Source organism: Petaurus breviceps, unplaced genomic scaffold (genome assembly GCF_028583685.1).
Source record: "Petaurus breviceps papuanus isolate PSGF00001 unplaced genomic scaffold, PetGlider_PUasm1.0 215, whole genome shotgun sequence".
Classification (NCBI taxonomy): domain Eukaryota; kingdom Metazoa; phylum Chordata; class Mammalia; order Diprotodontia; family Petauridae; genus Petaurus; species Petaurus breviceps.
In genome coordinates, this window is record NW_027185865.1 from 446,941 (window position 1) to 469,923 (window position 22,983).

A 22,983-nucleotide genomic window follows, 5' to 3' on the forward strand; every position below is an offset into this window, starting at 1 on the left:
TTGTTTTGATTTGCATTCTTCTTATCATTATATTTGGAGTATTTCATGAGGTTGTGAGTCAATTCTTCGCTTGAGAACTGGTTGTTTATATCCTTTGAGTTTGTATATCTTGGATACCAAACCCTCATCAGAGAAATTTGATGCAAAGATTCCCCCTTCCCCGCATTTGACCACTTCCCTTTTTATCCTAGATGCATTCATGTTGTCTCTGCAGAAGCTTTTCAGTTTCATGTAATCAAAATTTTGTATTTCATCTTTTGAAATTGCCTCTACCTCTTGTTTTGTTAAAAACCACATCCCCTGGGGCGGCCAGGTAGCACAGCAAGTAAGAGCACCGGCTCCAGTGTTGAGAAGACCTGGAGATCAAATCCTAGGCTCAGACACTTAGCACCCACCCAGAAACACCTGGCCGTGTAACCTTGAGCAAGTTACTTAACCCCAATTGCTTAGGGGCAGCCAGGTGGCTCAGCGAGTAAGAGTACCGGCTCCAGTGTTGGGACGACCTGGAGATCGAGCCCGGGAATCCCGGGCTCAGACACTCAGCACCACACCCAGAAATAACTGGCTGTGTAACCTTGAGCAGGTTACTTAACCCCGATTGCTTAAAAAAAAAAATAAAAAAAACCACATCCCCTACCCAAAGCTGTGATAGGTTTACAATCTACTCACCTAATCTGTTTGCCTCAGTTTCCTCATGTGTAATACCACCTTTCTCTCAGCATTGTTGTAAGGATCAACTGAGATAACTGTAATGTCCTTAGCGCAGTGCCTGGAGCACAGTAAACAGTATGGAAGTATTAGCTATTATTAATCTATTGTTATTCACTTTTATAGTGTGACCTTTAGTACTAAGATTGCTTATCTCCTTAGAATATACCACAGGGTATTCACAGGGTAAGGCATTTTCCCAGTAGGATTTTTAATTTGAAAATTTGATTGAAAATCAAAATTTTCCATTTTGTCACACACTGGGCTCTTGAGTTCTATTGTCTCTGATTCCTGTCTAGTCTTCCACTGATTTTTCTATTGGGTGATTGCTTCTTTATAATAGAGTTTGAGGTCTGGAAATTCTCTTCCCCCTTCATCCCTATTTCTTTTCAAAATTTCCCTTGATATTATGAAGGTTTTGTTTTTTTATAGAAATTATTATTTTATCAAGTTCTGTATTCCCATGATAATGTGATTAGTGTAGCATTAAAATTATCTCATAAAGTAAATTTTTATTAAATTTATATGTTTGTGCCATGCATTTTTATGGTAAATAAAATATAATAAATATGATAGCGTTGAATTATTACAGCTGGGTGGTTATTAGTCACACTCTACAGAAGAGGTCAAAGAAAGTTACACAATGCCACATCATTAGTCAGCAGCAGAGTCAGGCCTTGAACCCAGATCTTGACCCCAAGCACCTGGCATGTGGTTAACAATAAATGCTCACTTGCTCCACAGATCTCTCATCAATCTCTCTTGTTGAGGACCCTGACATCAGGAAGGTGACACTGTCATGTGCGTGTGAATTGGACTTAAGCGAAGAAGGGCTGTGCAGTCACCAGCCTCACTGTCTCCTCTGGAGCCATCTGGGTCAGGTGGCCAGATGTGGATCAGGAGGAAGGGAGATGGTGCCGCTAACATAGCAGCACCAAGTGCCACCCGTGTCCATGTACTGTGCCACTTTATTATGTTTTTATTGCCAGTGCATACACATTATGTCAAAACAAGAAAAAGAGAGTTTTATTATGATATTTGGGCCTCATGCCTGGGAGAAGGATTAGGACAGCAAATGGTTAAGTGCAGAAATTGAGTGAAGCCCACTGACTCCATCTTGTGACCCAACTCTGGAGCTAGTTTACTTTCTTTTTTTTTTTTTTTAAGCAATTGGGGTTAAGTAACTTGCTCAAGGTTACAGAGCCGGGTGTTTCTGGGTGGGTGCTAAGTGTCTGAGCCCAGATTCGATCCCAGGTCATCCATACTCTGGGGCCGGTGGTCTTACTCACTGCACTACCTGGCCACCCCACTAGTTTACTTTCCATTCAGTTGTGAGTCTAGTCCAGCTTTTGTCCTGTGAGAGAACTTTATTCCTTTGTGGGAATTGGGAGAAAACTTTATTTCATTTTTTGAACCCAGTCCTGTGAAACTGGAGCATCTCTCCCTGCTGTGTGGGGCCCCTTACCCAAGGGTCCAGGTGATGCTGACCCCAAGCTGGGTCAGATCCAAAGGCCCAGGGAAGGGACATTTCAAGCAACCCCTGTCTCCTCTAAAATCTGGCCCCACACTGATCCTCCAGCTATTGTTTCCATGCTCTGATCATTTATAGACACTTTGGGGAGCAGAAAAAACCTCCTTTCTGATTCAGGAAATTGCATCTTTTTACTCCCCCTCCCAACCTTGAAAGTCCCTAATCTTTCCTCCAATTAGAAATCAGATTCCTGAATGTTGTATTCTTCCCTTTTAATTAATTGGTCTTATTTGATTGTTGCCAAAGAATTCAGGGTCCAGGCCTAAGCTGAGGGAATCTGGTCCAGCTTGGCTAGGGAATTGGAATGCACTGCTTAATACATTGATATGTGCAATCATTTCATCTTTGACCTGCCACAACCCAAAGCTGTCTCATGCAGAGGAGGCCATATAGGTCCCTTTGACTGTCCAGATCCCCCGCTGCATGTGACCAGCAGCCCAGAGGCCTCATCTATGGATTTAGTTCCTCTACATTCCCCTTCCAGGCTGGTGGGGCAGGCGTGGCCATGGAAGGCACATTTAGACAGAACCTGTATGGCCTCTTACCTGCTTAGTAGTGGCTGCTTTTGTACCCAAAGTTAATGCTCTCTCAAACCCATTGGGGAATCCCTTTTTCATCACCACAAATCTGCCCCAAATGTTCCCAATTTTCATACTCTTGGTCAAACACCTTCCAAATTTCTTCCCTTCACCCAACATCATTCTCCATTGACATGATAAGTCCTTTCCCAGGGAAGATGTTATATTTTAGAACATCCAGCTGGCTCCTTTCACACAATCCTGCAGTTTGGGAGCAGCTCTATCATCTCCTTTTGCTGTTTTGCAACCCAGTGGGGCAGTGACTGCCATGTTCCAGAGAAAGGCATGTCTCCAATGAGCACAGTCATCAAGCTTCTTTCTGGGATGGATCCTCTAATGTAAGGCCTTCTCACATCAGACATATGTGACCTGACTTTCGGCTGTGCCAAGAAGCCCTGTACTTCATTTGGATGCCTTTCCACATTCATGCTGATGATAAGACTTTTATCTAGAATGATCACTCCAATGGGAAGAGCTGACTTTTGCCCAAAGGCTTTACCACATTTATTACATTCATGAGGTTTCTCCCCAGTGTGAATTAGCTGGTGTCTAATAAGGGATGAGTGTTCACTAAAAGCTTTGCCATATTCATTGTTGTAAGGTAACCCAAATCCCATGCCACCTGATTTGGAGCCCACCAGTAAGCCACCATTCAGCCCTTTATATTTGTCTTTGTTTTTATCATAACCCTGTAACTGCTTGTAACAGCTTAAAGGCCTAGTCCTGGGTAAGAGTCACCCAAGGCATAGTCCCCTGCTCCCTTATCTGATCCTAAGTTAGAACTTCCCTAAATCAGTAAGCCTTGAAACAGCAGCATGTATAAGGATTATGGTGCAAGTCTGTATAGAGATCCTGGGGCAAGTCTATCCCATTCAAGAGACCACTCTGTTCTGGGACGCTGACCTGCAAGGTCCCCCACACCCTTTACCCAGAACATGACCCCAGCCTGTTCGGGGAATTCCACTGCCCCTGTGCCCTCTACCCTGTTCTAGGAAGGACCCTGGTCACGTCATTGTACCCTTGCGCCATGTTTTCCAAATTAGCCCTGAACTATGGATCCTACCAATGGCTGTTCTTGACTTCCCCATGTCACTGCTTCTGCTAGCTCCCCTCCACAGTTGTGGTTCTTGTGGCTTTTACCTTTATAAACTCAGTCTGTACCCCAATACAGGGTACTGATTGGAGTGTGTGCTCCGGGCAGTCATATGTTTGATCGATAAATCCACATTTAAATTATCTAAAAGCCAGGTATCGGTCTTGCTCTTACTCTCTTCACAACACATAAAGCTCATGCTGTTCTTCTCCAATCTGAGTTTTTTGATGGTAGATAAGTGATGACTTCTGACTGAAGGCTTTATACACCAATTACATTCATAAGGTGGACTCTCTGAGGTACAGCTCTGATTTCTCTCCAAGTGAAGTCACAGGGACCATCGCTCATGAATCGTTGCTTGAAAATTTTTTCCACAGAAAGGCTTAGCTCAGCAGGTGTCTCCTTCATTTCAAGTCTGATTTCTTCTGAAAGAAACCAACACTAAAACATACACATGCCATCACATACACACAAATATCATTATACCCCTTCCCCTCCATTGGCAGAACATAAACTGACCCACATTCTATTTCCCCAGCAAAGAGAAAAATCTTCAAATATAAATGGGCAGAATCAATCACTTGGAAATGCCATTAGCTCATGACCACAGGATAATCTGTTGACACAGACTGCACTCACAACCACATTAGATCCTCACAAGTCTGTGACAGAGCTGGCATTCCCATCACATTCACAATTCAGACCATGAGCTCAGAGTGGCCTGAGCCAAATCTCAGCCCCTGAGACTGGCACTCAAACCCTGTGCCTGGGCATGCTCTGCCCACAGCACTGCGCAGATTGTCTCCACTTGCACTCTATTTTCATTTTCACTGTATGCACTTTCAGTTCTTTCTCCATAGACATGCCATTTGGTACATATATACTAAAATTCATATTATTTCATGATTTCTTATGTCTGTTAGCATAATGTAAATTTCCCTGATTATTGCTTTCGAACTTACTTTTTTTTTCTGTTCTAATATCTGAGCTCACATGATGAATGCCAACACTGCTTTTTGTATTTACTTGAAGCATAAGAGATTTTTTTCTGGTCTTTAACTTTTTTTTTTGTAGCCATTACTTATCTCTTTTTAAAAATGCATCTTTAAGTGCCTCTTGTTGTGACTTGTCTCAATCCTATGATTTCTAGCTGAGTCATACCTCTCCCAGGCCATCAGTGCGCATTCTGGTCATGTTACCACATGTTTGCATAAAGGAGAAGTCGAGTCAGTGGAAATGGAAAGAGGCACAGATTTATTGGTAGGACAAACGTGTTGTTACATCTCTCCCTCCATTCCTCTCCCATGCCCCCTCATGCTTCAGCCCTTAAATCCCGCAAAGTGCACTTGCAGAGCTCGTGGACAACTCATGAACAGCTCATGATAGAAGGAAGGGGGCCAATCGGAGAACAGGGAGACTGTCCAGAATAGCTTGCATACTACTGCGCACTTAGCCTTTGATCCTGAGATAAACATCAGGGTAACAGGGTATTTGAATGACAGCACACAGTCTGGGCCTCAGCACTTCCTAGAGGTCAGGGCTCCTGGACCTCAGATAAGATAAGCACATACCACGAAGTGCCCTGTTACCAGACCTGAACTCAGAGAGGCTGCCTGAGACCTTTGGGGGGCCACAGACCCCAACAAGTCCCTTTTCCTGTTTGGCGAGAAGCATCAAATCTTTTTTTTTTTTTTTAAGCAGTCAGGGTTAAGTAACTTGCTCAAGGTTACACAGCCAGGTGTTTCTGGGTGGATGCTAAGTGTCTGAGTCCAGGGTTCGATCCTGAGGTCAACCTGACACTGGAGTCGGTGCTCTTACTCGCTGTGCTACCTGGCCACCCCAGGAGCATCAAATCTTATGAGTCCTGCAAGGCACAGGATTTTTTGGACATCTGCATGAGAGGATAACCGAGGAGGAGATAATTGCCATAAACAAAAGCCATTCAATTACATATTCGTATTTACAAATCGCGGGAAAAAGATAATGAGGTGGGGACACTTGCCAGGCTTAAAGTGTTCATTTAAAAACACTTACTACACACTTCACAATACAAGGAAACAAACTAAGTAATATCAAAAACAAAACAGACATTATAAGTCTAGTTTGTATGTTTGTCCACCAGGAACTTATCAGTATGTGTTGGAACCAATCTATAATACCTCGGGCATGTTCATCAGGTAGCAAATCTTGTTGGGCAGCTCAACTGGCTTCTAAAGCTAGTTGGTGTAGGAGATCTATATCATGTGTGACGTTGGAGAATAGGAAAAGCCCATTCAAATGATTTTTTATTTCAGTCCATTGTAATGGAACCCATTGGTCTCATTATAAGGGAGGTGGGTAACACATAAAAGGTGGTACCGGTAATCACACTGAAACATCTGCATGGCTTCCAACAGGTAGATCTCATTGCCAACAGTGATAATGCTTTCTCTAAGACTGTTACTAAGCCTGTAAAACTCATTATTAATGCGGCTTTGTATGGCAAAACCCATTGAGACGTTTATGGGCTAAATCTTGAATATACTGGGCCTGCACTATTTGATTTTGTCCCATGGACATGGACATTGCTATGGAAACAGAAGAGGTGATAAGGGAAATCAACAAGGTGATGCCAACTATAATGCAACTAAAGCACAATTTCCTTCATTTTAAACCCACTCCCATCCTTTTCTTTTGTAGAGCCTGTAAGGTATGGTCAGATGCAGTGGGGTACCACGCATCGGTCTGTACTGGAGTGAGAACAAATCATGGTCTTGTTATAATAAATACTTTGTCCTGAGTGCTAAGGGGCCCCATACAGTCAGATACTGTGCAATTGAAGGAAGTGACATTATAGTGTTCCCCCATTTGGCTGCTAATATTAACCTTTCTGCCCCACATGAAGGCATAGTAACCCCCTAAACAATCCCGAGATTGAAACACATATCCCATGCGGTCCTCTGTACCCACATTGACAGTCCAGTTCTGGCCCTTCCCGAATAAGGTTTCCCAAATATGTTCATACCCCAGATATACTTGGGTCTTATTTAAGGCAAGTACTATGGTTGTGTAATTAGTGACCATGAAAGTCTTACAGAGTTGACGAGTGTGCCTTCCCTGTTCTGTTACCCAAACTGCAGCAGGGAAAGCCACAAAGGACTTGTTCCCAGTTACATCCCATGACTGCAAGGTCTCATTCTGTTTTGTCTGAAGGCATTGTCTTTGACTGGTCTTATACTCTATTATATGTGGGAATATGCCTGTGTCATCAGTAGGTACACAGGGGAATAAATCACTAATTAAGGTTCGATGCAAGTCCCATCCAATACACAGTCTGCGTGCTGCCTGCTGCTATCTGCACAGTCCTGGAAACATTTATTAATTGTTCACAATCTGATTGGTTGCCTATTGAAAAACAGATGGGTGACCATAGCTAAAGTCCTATGAAGTTATATTGCAATGTTGTTACCATGCTGTTGGGCAGGGTCAGGTCAAATTCCTGGCCCATAGTCTTAGAACTATTGCCTGATAAAACTATCTCAGGAAGAACTTACCCCCAGGAGACAACCTGGGACTATGGAGGATTAGGGACAATGGCTCAATGCTAAGCCTCGAATTCCGAGGCAGCAGGGAGGAGTGAGAGAGTCTGCAGGAGCCAGGTTAGTTGTGCAAGTGGTCTTTTACAGGGGTGGGGTCGTCCCCGAGGTCGTCTCTTCCTTCTCCTTTGAGAAAAGCACGGACTGGGACCCAGATCCTTTGACTATTTTCTGTGGAGGTACAAACATACCCTGGCCCCCATATTATCACCTTCCGGGGGCCCTCCCACCTCCCATTGTGCCCTAGCCACATAATGCACACTTCTGGGTGATCACCAGAGGTTGTAGTGGGGAATGGGCGTAGATGACACTTACCCCTAGAAAAATGACACATGGTGGGAGTCAGAGAATAACAAATTTTAAAAAGTTATATGTATAGAGTGCCATACCAAGATGCCTTTGTCCCAACCATCCCTTTCCCTTTTCATGTTTGGCAAGGATCGCTTTGATAGTGTGAGTCGCTTGTTCCACAATTGCCTGACCAGTGGGATTGTAAGGGAGGACAGTAACATGTCTAATACCAAAGTTGGCTAAAAACTCCTGCAAGGCTTTAGAAACATATGAGGGGCCATTATCTGTCTTTAACTGTAGAGGGGGTCCACTAATGGAAAAACAATGATATAAATGGTTTTCTTCATGACTTACCTTTTCTCCTCCTTCTATGGTGGCCATCAAAAAACCTGAGTTTTTTTAAGTGAGTTACATCCATCTGCCAAATCTCATTTGGCACACTTCCTTGGGGGTTCTTTCCCCCAGGAGGTGGCAGGAGATGAGGAATGCAGCAAGTGCATTGTTTCACTATTTGTCTAGCTTGTTCCCTATTACCATGGAATTATATACTTAGAGTATATGCATTTTGATAAAATTAAGAGTAAGCTAATGTAGTTCTATGAATATTTGGGGAAAAGGTTGGAAAAACTTGAACTTTTGATTAATTGTCACATTATTGTAGATAAAGAGACCTAGGAAGTGAAGAATGAACTGCAATATAGGTAGTAGCCTCTATCTTATAAGAGTTTGTGACTTCTAAAAAAAGTTAAAAAGATCTGTATTCTGGGTGTGTTAAAATTAGGTAAAATTTTATAACCTAATAGCTCTGTGCATACTTTAGAGCAAAACAAACTTTTAAGATTGAGATTATTCAGACAAAGTTGGTACAAAAATTTTCTTAAGTAACAAATTCCCTAAGTATGATAAAAAACTGAATTCCTAGATAATTGTGGAATTCTTTAGATATCACAAAGTGTTTTAGTCAAAAGGTATAGCAAAATGTCTTTAAGTAGCATAAATCTCCAAAGTATTATTAGCTTACTAATTTTCTAGTTGATTGTAGGATTCTTTAGACATTAAAAGGTATTTTAGCCAGAAAAGATATAGTAAATGAACCTGAGCATAGTACTTTAAAAGCTATTAGTTCCAAAATTCCTTTAGTCAATGGGAATATCTTAAGGTGATTTTTAAGAGGTTTGTATAATTTTCTGAACATTTTCTAATTTTAGGTAAAAAGTATTACATTTTCCAATAAGCTAACATTGAAAGAGTTCATATCCTTTACTGATTACTTAGTCTGATCATAGTAATCAGGTCTAAGAAGAAACAGTAGAAATATGTGAATATGGTCTTAAATGCTTTTTATCTTAAACAGCAATTTTTACCAATCACAGTTTACAGCTAATTACAGTAAATTTTATTCTCATGTAGCTGTAATAAACAATAAAGATCTCCTAGGTCTTTTAATACATAAGGGATATCATTTAACATTTTTCTTTCTCAAATTTAACTTATCCTGGTGTAATAGCCAATCCTTGTTAATCTTTTGCAACTTTTTAGCAAGTTAGATTCATTATTTAAGAATTGCATTCACTAAAACAAATACCTAACCTAGTCTGCTGATATTTCCTTTAGAGATAGTTTCTAGGGGTCTTGACATTATGAAAAAATAAGAATTGATATAGAGCAGTGGCTGAAAGTGATGCTTCTGCTTTGCTAAATCTCATGCATACAGGAGGAATGTACCATGTTTCCCCGATAATAAGAACTATCCTGAAAATAAGCCCTCCCCTTACTGTATAAGATTCCTCTAAAATAAGCCCTCCCCCGAAAATAAGCCCTATTGAGATTGCTACTGTAGTGAAGGTGATTCCCCTGTGCTACATGCTACATTACGGTACCCTCTGTATGCACCGTCCCCCCCCCACCGGGTGAAATGCATGCCGCGCTCCGAGCTGCATCCAATCAGAGCTGCAGCAGTGAGCGCATCATCCTGTTCTTCCCCAGTGATTTGCTTATTGAATAAAGGTACATTTTTTTGTTCACATTTACCTGTTTATTAAAATTGTTGTCAATGTTCATTAAAATAAGCCCTCCCCTTAAAATAAGCCCTCTGGTGTATTTCTGTCCAAAAAAATTAATAAGACAGTGTCTTATTATCAGGGAAACATGGTAATAAAGTTTTTACCTAGTTTCCTCTTTTCCACATACAGTAACCAATTAAAAATTCTAGGTTTTAACATTGAGACACTAAAATGATCAATTTTACAAGTTCCATAAGTGACAGCCAAATTATTTTAGTTGTAGCAAAAGCATTAAACTTCAGATGAAGTCAGTTGTATTCCTAGATCATATAAAATCATTGATAAAAAGGATGGATTGTCTTATGGATGGATGATCCAGTACAGACAACTATTGGTTTCTTATCAGTGGCAGAGTTCAGAACTTTTAACAGCCAGTCCTCATGGTAGGTTGAAGTCTCTTCCCCCTCCTTTCTTTGCCCAGTGGGGGAAGGTGAAGTTTGCAAATGTGGGGGAAGATGGAACTCTCTTTTCCTAATCTGATCTAGGATGAAAGAAGTTAATACAATTGTATTGAGGTACCCTCTTGACTTGAGGGGGGAGGGACTAACCTCCTTTTGTAACTACAAGTAAATTTGTAACTGCCTGGTTTTCTACATGGAAGATATAAACATTACAAGACAGGGTTTAGCAGAACTGATAAAGTAATATGACTGTTTCTACACAAATTTCTTTCCTCTATCTTTTTAGTTTCAACAAAAATCAGATAAAAATTTTTGTTTTATCTAATACAATTTCTGGCTAACAGTAATTTTCCAATCTTTACTATATAATAGAATTGCACCACAACTCAGGAAGACCACAGCAACACAATGATGGTATGATAGCTGAATTTTCAAATCATCACATGCAAAAATAATTGATAGAGAATTTAGGCTTTTTACTCCTCTATTCAGAATTTCAGAGGTTTGAATTGTGGATTCAGGTTGCCTAGTAAGTGTGGGGCAAGAGAGACTCCTAAAAAAAGTTTTCAGCTAATTTAACCTGTATTGTGAACTTCAGTGATTCTTAATTTTTTTAAAATGTAAGGCAAAAAGCTTTTAACATCCAGTTACAGTGTGGAGAAGCTGGACAACTGCCCAGTGGCACCAGTTCTCCAGACTATATTAGAGTTAAATCCCTTTATTCCTAAAGTTTTTCAGATCTTTATATGTTCTAATTTTGCCTTAGTGCCAAATAAAATTAACCTTTGGTTGCATCCTGATACACAACACTTTTCTCTTTAGATGAGGCAGGACAATGGTTAAATGCTTGCTAGTCTGCCTCTTTAATCTGAGGGGAAAAAATTCCTTTTTACTTTTTATTATTTTGATTAATATTATTTTTAACAGCCTTTCCCACAATTAAACTTGGCCAGAGTTGTATTGGAGGAAAGGAGGCCCTTAAACCTTAAAACTTCTGTTCACATTTTTCATGCAAATAATTAATTTAATTTAATTTATTATTTAAGCTTTCTACCCATTCTCCTTTCATTGCTACATACTTAAACTTTTTTGCTTTTCGTACTGTTATCTTTTTTTTTTTTTACTGGACTTTGATTAAAGCCCCTTTTTTTAAAACTATACATACCTTATTTCTTCCTAATTTTAACCTGACACTGTTCCTATACTCTTCGATTTACCATAACCATTTTATAACCTGTAGAATAATAAATACTTTGTTTTTTGGTGAGAAAGAAGGGAGATGGGGAGTGAAAGAGATAACAATATTTTATGGAAAGTTCCGCAGTCCAGCTGCATTTTAAATCTTACAGAATGACAGATTACTCTCACTAATTCTCACAAAGACACATAAACAAAACAGAAAGACACAGAAAATAACAGAATGGATCACTTTGTAGGAGATCTCCTGAAAAGTTTAAACAGTTGCTGGCTCTCCAGATAGTAATGGAAGCCAGGTTAAGACTTATTTGATAAGATTAGAGACAGCTGCATCACACTGAAGTGTTCCAGACACCCCTGGCACTTTCATTTCTGATGTTAAACATATCATTAATATATTCCATAGAAAAAAGGCTACTTTTACCAGGTTATAAATCGCAAAATCCTTATCCTCTAGGAGCCATGGGGTACTATTCTCATAACTTGTCATTTGTTCCCCAACTATGCCCCATTTCTGCTTATCTAAGCCCAGGTCTTCTATCCACTGAGCGACCACTTTCACTTTTTTAATAAATCTCCACAGGTCCTTAAGTGGGAGGGTCAGTCCCTGGTCTTTAACTGCCTTATAAAGTGTTTGAGTCCAAATCTCGATTTCCTCTGACTTAATTATAGGGGGTGATTCCCCATTTTCATCCCGAGCCAACCCCAGAATTCCCCTGCTCCTTTGGGGCTTCTCTTTTATCTTCCCCACTAGCATGGGGGCTCAGCTAAAATGTCCCTTGTCCCTTGTCCCTGTGCAGGAGCCATTTGTCTTGATTTGTTGTGATCCTATGATTTCTAGATGAGTCATACCTCTCCCAAGCCTTCAATGCGCATTCTGGTCACATTCCTGCATGTTTGCATAAAGGAGAAGTCAAGCCAGTGGAAATGGGAAGAGGCACAGCTTTATTGGCAGGACAGGCATGTGGTTACATCTCTCCCTACCTCTCCTGCCCCCTCATGCTTCAACCCTTGAATCCCCCAAAGTGCACTTGCAGAGCTTGTGGACAGCTCGTGAACAGCTCATGAGAGAAGGTAGGGGGCCAATCAAAGAACAGAGAGACTGTCCAAAATAGCTTGCATACTCCTGTGCACTTACCCTTTGACCCTGAGATAAATATCAGGGTATTTTCATGACAGCACACAGTCTGGGTGCCTCAGCACTTCCTAGAGGTCAGGGCTCCCTGACCTCAGATAAGATAAGCACATACCACGAAGTGCCCTGTTACCAGACCTGAACTCAGAGAGGCTGCCTGAGACCTTTGGGGGACCCACAGACCCCAACAGCTTCTGATCACTAACATAAAAATAAATTCCTTGTAATAAACACAACTTTTAAAAATGCATGGCATTTCCCATGTCTGAAAATGTGTGTGTCACTCAAGAACTGGAGTCCATTGTCCTTTTATAAGGAGGTAGACAGCAGGCTTCATTATTAGTCTTTTTGCAGCCTTTCCCATTTAATAGTTCACAAACCCCTTGGAGTTGTGAGACAATGGTCCAAGGGGTTTGACCTAAAAATACCTTAAACTGTAAATAATGGTTCAATTTTGTTATTAGATATTTTTCTCTGCTAATTTAACATGGAAGCCATTAATTCTATATTGTGTGGCCCCTTGACTGAATCCAAACTTCACAGAACAAATCCCCTTAATAATAGGGTTTATTTTATAAAAGTTGGACTCAATCAAAAGGCTACACCTAAGGACCTAGAAGGCCACATGTAGTCTCAAGGCCACACAAAGGTTCCTCACCTCTGTATTAGGGCAGAAACACCTCACAATCAAATGCAGAAAGGCAGAACTATTAAAAGCATCCTTTTCAGATCATGATATAATAAAAATTATCTGTAATAAAGGGCCATGGAAAGATAAATTAAAATTAATTGGAAAATAAATAATCTAAGCCTAAAGAATAAATGGATCAAACAACAAATCATAGAAACAATCAATAATTTCAAAGAGAATGACTGTAATGAGACAACATGCCAAAATTTACGGGATGCAACCAATGCAGTACTGGAAATGGATATCTCCAACTGCTTATGTGAATAAAATAGAGAAAGAGAAGATCAATGAGTTGGGCATGCAACTGAAAACATTAGCAAAAGAACAAATTTAAAATCCCCAATTAAATACCAAATTAGAAATTCTGAATATCAAAGGAGAGATTAGTAAAACTGAAAGTAAGAAAAGGATTGAACTGATAAGTAAAACTAAGAGCTGGTTTTATGGGGAAAAGTCATTAAAGTAGATAAATCTTTGGTAAATTTGATTTTAAAAAAACAACAACAAATTAATCAGTATAAAAAATGAAAAGAGTGAATTTGCCACCAATGAAGAGGAAATTATAATTATTTTGCCCAAATATATGCCAATAAATTTGACAACATAAATGAAGTGAACAAATAATATACAAAATTCATATAGGTTTCAGGAGAAAGAAGCAGGATAGGGGGACAGGGTAAGAGATGATTCATTAAGGTTTGTGTTGCTGAGGCTTAAGACTGAGTTGATATAATAACACTTTCTAGGAAAGAAGAAAACCATATTATTAGTATCAAAAATGAAAGGTATAAGGGCGGCCAGGTGGTGCAGTGAGTAAGAGTGCCGGCCCCAGAGTTGGGAGACCCGGGATCAGTTCTGGCCTCAGATACTTACCACCCACACAAAATAACTGGCCGTGTAACCTTGAGCAAGTTACTTAACCCCAATTGCTTAAAAAAAATGAAAGGTGTGAAATCATCACCAGTGAAGAGGAAATTAATACGATTGTTAAAAACTATTTTTTCCAACTATATGCCAATAAATTTGACAATCTAAATGAAATTGATGAATATCTACAAAAATATGGATGACTGAGATTAATAGAAGAAATAAAATACTTAAGTAACCCAATATTAGAAAAGAGAAATTGAACTCCCTAAGGAAAAACTTCCAGGGCCAGATGGATTTACAAGTGAATTCTACCAGACATTTAAAGAACAATTAATTCCAACGCTATATAAACTATATGGAAAAAGAGTTGGAGAAGAAATCTTACCAAATCCTTTTATGACACAAACATGGTGCTGATACCTAAACCAGGAAGAGACAAAACAGAGAAAGGGAATTATAGACCAATTTTCCTAATGACTATTGATGCAGAAATTTTAAATAAAATGTTAGCAAAAAGATTATGATAGCAATTTATCACCAGGATGACACACTATGACCAGGTGGGATTTAAACCAGGAATGCAGCACTGGTTCAATAATAGGAAAGCTATTAGCATGATTGACCATATCAATGACAAAACCAATAAATAATATGATTATCCCAATAGATGCAGAAAAATCCTTTGACAAAATTCACATCTGTTCCCATTTTTCAAGGCATTCTTCTCCTCATTGCCTTTCTGAGCCTCTTTTGCCATTTGAGTTAGTCTGTTTTTTAATGTATTATTTTCCTCAGTCAGGCTGTTGACTCTCATTTCGTAATTTTCTTGCATCATTCTCATTTCTCTCCCCAATTTTTCCTCCACTTCTCTTATCTACTTTGTAAGGTCCTCTATGGCCTGTAACCAGCTTGTACTTTTCTTGGAAGCTTTTTGTGTAGGAGTTCTGACTTCACTGTCTTCCTCGTGTTCCATGCTTTGCTCCTTTTTTTTGTCCCCAAAATAGGAGTCTAATGTTGAATTCTTCTGTTTGCTTTGCTTCCTTTGCCTGGTCATGTTGCCACTCAATTACTTGATTTTTGGGCTTTTTGCCACAGGAGGACTCTGCTACCAGACAGGGGAGCTTTGTACCAAACTCTGGGGTTTTCTCAGCTGCTGGAGGTATTAGTATGGTGCCCTCTCTGAAGCCTCCACATGCTCTGGCAAGCTGGTCGCACACCCTAGGACCTCCACCCTAGACCGCAATCCAGATCCAAGCAGGTTAAATCAAAGGCAATTACCCCTCAGTCTAGTCACTTGGTCCCCCTACAGTCTGCAGGCCAGGAGCTGAAGCTGCCACATGGCAGTGGCTGTGCCACAGCTCTCAGTGGCTTCTCAACCCAGGGGCAAAAGCCCATGGACTCCCAACTACTGGGTCCCAAAGTCCATACTGCACTGACCTCTCACTTTGTCCTTAGTATCTATGTGTTGATAATTCTGGATCACCACAGCTGCTGGTGATCTGGAGTCCCTCCAGCTGGTGGTTGGTCTGGCCTGCCCTGGGGCTAAAATCTCTGGCTCATGTGGGCCTGGGCTTGGCTCTCAGAGCCCTGTGCTGGCCGATTCCTGCTGGCCTGCTAGGCTGTCCTCAGTGGGAGGTTAGCTTCTCTGTGTCATTTTGTGGGTTCTGTAGCTCCACAGTTTGTTCAGAGTCCCCTTTTACATGGATTGGAGGAGGTAAGAGCTGCAGCCCCATGGAGGTCCTGTTTCTACTGCACCATCTTGACTCCACCTCCAATAACAAACAACATCTGTTCCTATTAAAGACACTAGGTAATATAGGAAAAATGCAGCTTTCCATAAAATCATAAGTAATACTTCTCTAAAACCATGAGCAAGCATTATCTGTAATGAGGTTAAGTGAGAAGCTCTCCCAGTAAGATCATAGGTGAAACAAGGATGCCCATTATCACCACTATTATTCCATATTGTACTAGAAATGTTAGCTTTAGCAAGGAAAGAAGAAAAAGACATTGAAAGAATTAGAATAGGCAACAAGGAAACAAAACTATCACTCTTTGCAAATGATATGATGGTATATTTGGAGAATCCTAGGACACCAACTAAAAAACTACTTGAAATAATTAACAACATTAGCAAAGTCACAGGATGTACAATAAACACTAATCATTAGCATTTCTATATTTTTTATATTACCAACAAAGCCCAGCAGCAACAGAGAGAAAGAGAAATTCCATTAAAATAACTGAAGACAATATAAAATATTTGAGAGTCTACCTGCCAAGACAAACTCAAGAATTATATGAACACAATTGCAGAACACTTTTCACACAAATAAAGTCAGATTTTCCAATTGGAAAAATAACAGTTGCTCATAGGTAGGCTGAGCTAATATAATAAAAATGACAATTCTACCTAAATTAATTCACTTATTCAGTGTCATGCCAATCTAACTACCAAAATACCTGTTTTATAGAGCCAGAAAAAATAATAACAAAATTCATTTGGAAGAACAAAAGTCCAAGAATATCAAGGGAATTAATGGGGAAAAAAGGCACAGGATGGTGGCCTAGCTATACTAAATCTAAAAATTATATTATAAAGTAGCAATCATTGAAATTATTTGGTATTAGCTAAGAAATAAGAGTGGTGGATAAGTGGAATATATTAGGTACACAAGACACAGTAGTAAATGACTCTAGTAATCCACTATTTGAAAAACCCAAAGACTCCAGCTTCTGGGATAATAAGTCACCACTTGGCAAAAACTGCTGAGAAAACTGGAAAACAGGATAGGAACTAAGCAGAGACCAACATCTCACACCATATACCAAGATAAGATCAAAATAGATACATAAAGGATGATACCATGAACAAATTGAGAGAGCAGGGAATAGTTTACCTTTCATATCTATGGAGAATGGAAGAATTTATGAATAAACAAGAGATAGAGAGCATTGTGAAATACAAAATGGATAATTTTGATTATATTAAATTAAAAAGTCTTTGCCCAAATAATTCCAATGCAACTGACATTAGAAGGAAAGCAGAAAATGGGAAACAATTTTTATAGCCAGTGTTTTTGATAAATGCCTTATTTCTCTAATATCTAGAAGAATTGAATCAAATTTATAAGAATACAAGTCATTCCCCAAATCCCCAATGGGCAAAGGATATGAACAAACAGTTTTCAGATGACAAAATTAAAGCTATCTATACTCAGATAAAAAGATGCTCTAAATCACCATTGAATAAAGAAATGCAAAGTAAAACAACTCTGAGGTACCACCTCACACCTATCAGATTGATTAATATGACAAAAGAGGAAAATGATAAATGTTGGAAAAGATGTGGGAAAACAGGAACACTAATGCATTGTTGGTGGAGTTGTGAACTGGTTCAATCATTCTGGAAAGCAACAGACCATCATCAGTCGATGCCGAAGCCACTGACTTTTTACCTCAAGTTGAAGTCAAACCTTCTCTAATCAAACCTCTAAATAAAGACAAGGTTTTGAATGCCATTAGGCTCCTTTTGTGTGCAAAAGCACCTGGTGCTGATTCTATTCCAGTTGAGTTTTACAAGGTGAGGGGTCCATTGCTTGTGCAAAAGCTGACTGAAATTTTCCAGGTTATATGGAAAGAGGAGGTTATTCCCTGGCAGTTCAAGGATGCCTCCATTGTCCATCTCTATAAAGGTAGAGAAAACAGATTTTCCTGTGACAATCACAAGTGGTCTCTCTCTTAGTAATTGCTGGTGACATTCTTGCTAGAGTCCTCCTTAATAGTCTGATCCTTCTCTTGGAAGACGGTCATCTACTTGAGAACCAGTGTGGCTTCAGAAAGGGCCAAGGACAGTCAATATTGTGTTTGCTGACCAACAACTCCAGGAACAATGTCAAGAGTAGAACAGGGGTCTGTATACAATGTTTTTAGACCTGTCAGTCACAAGCACTTATGGAGAATTATGTTAAAATTTGGTTGCTTGGGAAAGTTCGGCAGTATTGTATGTAAATTCCATGGCATCATGCTCTCCCAGGTTCTAGATAATGAGCAGTGCTCTCGTGCCTTCCCTGTCACCAATGGAGTGAAACAAGGCTGTATGCTTGCTGCCATGCTTTTTAGCATGATGATTTCAGCCGTGTTGTCAAAGGCCATCAATGAGGACAAATATGGTATCATGGTCAGCTGCCACACTAATGGTAAGTTATTATTTTTTTTTTTTGCTTTTCATTCAGAGGGGGGAAGGCAAGGCAGTTGGGGTCAAATGACTTGCCCAAGGTCACTTAAGGCTAGTAGTGTCTGAGGCCAAATTTGAACTCAGGTCCTCCTGACTCCAGGTTTGGTGCTCTATGCACTGCCCCACCTAGCTGCCTCAGATGGTAAACTATTTAATGTGAAAAGGCTATAAGCCAAGATTAAAGTGGAGGGAGAGTTGGTGCATGATGTGTTCAGAGATGATTGTACATTAAATTCAGCCTCTGAAACTGAGATGCAATAAAATACGAATCAATTCTCTGCTTCTTGTGCTAATTTTGATTTAACAACACCAAGAAAACATAGGTGCTCCTTCAGCCGGCACCACATTATCCATTCATATTCAGTTATGGCAAGTGGAGAGGTTCACTTTCCTTGGTAGCACTTTCCAGGGATGTACATATTGATAATGAAGTTGATTGCCAGAGCCAGCTCAGTGTTTGAGAGGCTCAGAAGAAGGGTGGGAGAGAAGAGGCATTAGACCGACTACCAAAATGAAGGCATACAAAGCCTTCGTGCTAACCTCACTGTTGTATGCCTGTGAAAACTGCACAGTCTACCAACACCATGCCAAGAAACTGAATCGCTTCCATTTGAGTTGGAAGATTCTGAAGATCACCTGGCAGGATAAGGTACCAGATCCTGGGGTCCTTACTTGAACTAGACTGCCAAGCATTCAGATTCTACTGCACAGAGTGCAACTATGATGGTCTGGCCACGTTGTTCCAATGCCAAATTGATGTGCACCTAAAAGACTCTTTTATGGAGAACTCACACAGGACAAGTGCACACATGGTGGTTAGAAGAAGCAACACAAGGTCTCTCTCAAGAACCAAAGTTCTTGATTGCCTGACATACCGTGTTTCCCTGATAATAAGACACTGTCTTATTAATTTTTTTGGACAGAAAAACACCAGAGGGCTTATTTTCAGGGGAGGGCTTATTTTAATGAACATTGACAGCAATTTTAATAAACAGGTAAATGTGAACAAAAAAATGTACCTTTATTCAATAATGATCATGTCATCTTCTTCAACAACATCGTCATAAGTGTCCATACCCTGAATTCCGTCCTGGATGTCTTGCGCCTCCATTTCCTTCAGAGGAAGTGGACCCAATCTGTCATGTCCAGCAATATAGCTCTCTTTAAATGAATATGTCTTGTCCAGGTAACCTGCTCGTAGTGCCTTGGTGACACAGCTGTCAGTAATTTTATCCCATAACTTCTTCACCCAAGTCACGACTTCTTGCAGACAGGGCTTCACAAAGTTTCCATGCTGATTTCTTTCCATTCTATTTTCAATGTTGTCATTGACTTCCATGTGCAAATGGTTCTTGAATGGCTTGTTTATTGCAATATCAAGGGTCTGGAGATAGGCAGTCATTCCTGCAGGAATCATTACTTGATCTATTCTTCTCTCTGCAAGGAAGTTGTTCATTTCTTTAGCGCGGTGAGTGCTGGCTGAATCCCAGACTATCAGACCTCTTTGGTTACCTCGCATAACAAGTGGCAGCATTAAATCAACCCACTTTCTTATAATGGCTTGTGTACACCAGGCTTTTTTGGTTTCAAGAACGTAAATGCCAGATACACGTTCAATCTTATCTTTCTTGCCCTTACTGATGATTAGAGGTGTGGCTTTCTTTCCATCCAAACGAATTGCCAAAACACAGGTGACCTGTGCACTTTCATAGCCAGTGGTGGGAATGTAGATTGATGTTGCACCCCTGTGAGGAATTGTTGTTTGAGATCCTTGTCCCATAAACGCTGCAGTTTCATCCATAGCAATCATATTGCAGGTTTGGTACTTGGAAATGTCGATCCTATCAATAAAGGACTTGAATGCAAGTGCATGTTTAATAACTTCAGCATCTTCCAGCTTAAACAGTGTTGTTGATCTTCTTAGGGACAGTTCATACCGTTGAAGGAAACCGTCCAACCAGTGTTGTGATGCTTTGAATCCTTCTGAGACCATTTCAAACTCTGGTGCCATTGAAAGGGCAAATGCTTGAATATCAGCCCTGCGCACAACCAAGGCCTTTGCTCTCCTGTCAGCAATCCATTCACCAATGAGGATCTCCAAGTCAGGATATAAGGGCTGCCAACCTGATTCAGACCTGCGCTTTTTCCCTTTTCCCTCATCCACCTGTTGATTGAGGTTATTATAATCTGCTCTCCATTTTCTGACCATTCGAAGATCCAAAAGTTTTTCTTTACAGAAAACTGCAAGATTCTTGCCATGTAACTCCTCTACAATTGCTTTCTTATACTCAACAGTGTAGCTCTTCCTTTTTGTACTCATGTCTGGGGGTCAAAACAGACAGAATAATAAAATTATGACCATCAGTCCTTCTTTTCACTCCGTCATGCCCCCTGAGTTCTTCTTCTTTCCTCCATCATGCCCTTTTTATCCTCCATCATGCCCCGTCACTCCCGCTTACATACCGGGTTTTTATGTTGTCCTGCCTCAGCTCTCCTCCGCGGCACTGCTCTCAATGGTGCCAGCAAGCAAATCACTGGGGAAGAACAGGATGACGCGCTCACTGCTGCAGCTCTGATTGGATGCAGCTTGGAGCGCGGTGTGTGTTTCACCTGGGGGGGGGGACGGTGCATACAGAGGGTACCGTAATGTAGTGTGTAGCGCAGGGGATCACCTTCACTACAGTAGCAATCTCAATAGGGCTTATTTTCGGGGGAGGGCTTATTTTAGAGGAATCTTACACAGTAAGGGGAGGGCTTATTTTCGGGATAGGTCTTATTATCGGGGAAATGCAGGTAGGAGACACTGGCCCAGGACCACCCAGCATGGCATGCCCGCATCAGAGAAGGTGTTGTGCTCTATGAGCAAAGCAGAATTGAAATAGTTCAAAAGAAAAGTGATCATGCATATTCAGAGAATCCACCCCAAAGATTCACCAATTGTGAATGTTTGTGCCCAACCTGTGGTAGAGCAGTCTGAGCTCATATGGGTCCGCTCAGCCAATCAGACACATTGTAACTTGACTCTAGCGTAGTGATATCATTTTGGCTCTCTTCCAAAATGAGGGACGACTACCACTATATACGCTGCATGTGGTTCTCATGGTTCTGCTCATTTCTCTCTGTATCAGTTCATACAAGAACAAGGGGCACAAACTAGATAAGGAAAACACACAAAGCAATTGAAGGCAGTGGTCCAGAGCACGAATGGACAGGTGAAGGATTCCTCTCTTCCACAAGCACCGCAGCGAAAACTGGAAAACAGCTTGGGGTAAGTCCGGCTTTGACTCCCAGCTTCCACTGCTCACTGTATTGCAATCAAATGGAGACCGAACCTGACCGTGTAAGTCATTGATTAAAAGACTTGAGCAGGAAGATAGGGAGGAGTAGGAGGAAAGAGAATCCCTAGCTTGGCACCTGCACTCCTTCTAAAAGCAGATGGAGAACCCAGCCCAGTCTGAACCCTTGGTGGGAAATCCAAGAAACCACACAGACAACAAAGAATTCTGTGGACACTAGAGAAAGGCTGCAGACAGGAAAAGCACTGCTGAGCATTCCAGCTTAGGGAGAACTAGATCCACCATAAAGGCGTAGAACAGGTGTGCCTGGAAGCCCCATCTCTTATTGCCCATCTTGGGGTTGTATATTTAGGGCAGACTGAGGGCATCTCTCCCTAGAAGTGGCAGATCCAGGGTGAGGGGCAGGGGCTGGGCCCTAGGCTGGGTCTTAAACAGGGAACACATTCAAGGCAAGCAGCAGTTTGTGGTTCCAATCCTAGGAGCATACTTGGGTCTCAGGTCCACCTTCAAGCCCAGTCTGAAGCCTACAGAAGAATAACCAGGGAAGGAGTCTTAGAGGAAAGGGGACTCTGAAGTTCTGTCCTTTTCTACCAGCATAGCTTTCCAGTTGGCTTAGTGACTGAATCCATCAGTAATTTCCACATGGGGCCAGCCCACAGATGGACAGGAATTTGCAGATCTATGATGGGTGGAAGGGGGAGGAGATTAGGGAGTCAGACCATTTTGGGGGCACTGAAAACTTACAGGTCCCTGGAGTGAGCTTTCCCTGAGATCCTGGAATAACATACAACTCAATCCTAGACATTCCCTTCAGAATGTGGAGTCTGGCCCTGATATCAGGTCCATGGTCAGGAAGGAAACTGAAGGAATAAGCAAACAATGAAGCATCCCATCACAAATTTTACCTTGAGGACAGGGATACTCAAGAAACAAACCAAAGAAGGAGAGAATGACTTCAAAACATCAACATTCAAAGCTCAAAGAAAAGCACAGTGTGGGCAGAAGTCAACTAGAATTTCTGGAAGAGAGCAAATAAGAGTTAAAAGAGTAAAACAAAAGTTAAAGATAATATTTTTCACTGAGGAAAAATTGGAATTTTTTTTCAGAATTTATTCATTTAGTTTTTGTTTTGAAAATTTGGAGTTTAAATAACAGATGTGGAAGAAAGAATAAGAAATGGAATAAAGGGATTGTCACAACTGAATTTTAACAAAAGGGTAAGCTGAGGCAGATCTCTGAGCAAGGTAACATTTATTAGCAGGGAAATGCTACCTCTCAGTAAGTGGGTCAGTGCCTTGCCTCCATTTATGCCAGAGT